We start from the raw sequence: 544 nt of genomic DNA on the forward strand, positions 1-544 counted from the left end.
ATAAAAATAACATTTTTTAAATATAAAATATACTATAAGTAAGAGTTTAATGCCTACGATTGAAGTTACGATTGAAGTTGGAACTTAGATGCTTTTAAATAATTTCTATGTGAATTTATATACTAAAATAAAATAAAATAAAATATAACTAAATATGTAGTTATTTGAATTGCGCACCAAAATAATTTTTTGAATTTATAAACGCAATCAAACTACTATAATAGTATCAAAAATTAAATTGATAAGCAATTTAATAATTTGATGCTGAATCTAACATTTTATTAGAAAGACATTAATATACTAAAAAAACGCTAAATACATTTATTGCGAAAAATATTATCTCGGCCGGGATTCGAATTCGGATCTCTTATATTCCGTACGTCCTAAATCTTTAAACTATCGAAGCAGGTATTTCGAGTACTTCTTACTTGTTGTGTATTCACATATACGGTCTTTTGAATTTTCTATTATATCCACTCACATATAAGCGTTTTCTCGCGGCTTCACGTAGAGGACTTGTGATGTCAACAGTCAGAGATACAAT

The sequence above is a fragment of the Trachymyrmex septentrionalis genome, unplaced genomic scaffold (assembly GCF_001594115.1).
Source record: "Trachymyrmex septentrionalis isolate Tsep2-gDNA-1 unplaced genomic scaffold, Tsep1.0 scaffold68, whole genome shotgun sequence".
Lineage (NCBI taxonomy): Eukaryota > Metazoa > Arthropoda > Insecta > Hymenoptera > Formicidae > Trachymyrmex > Trachymyrmex septentrionalis.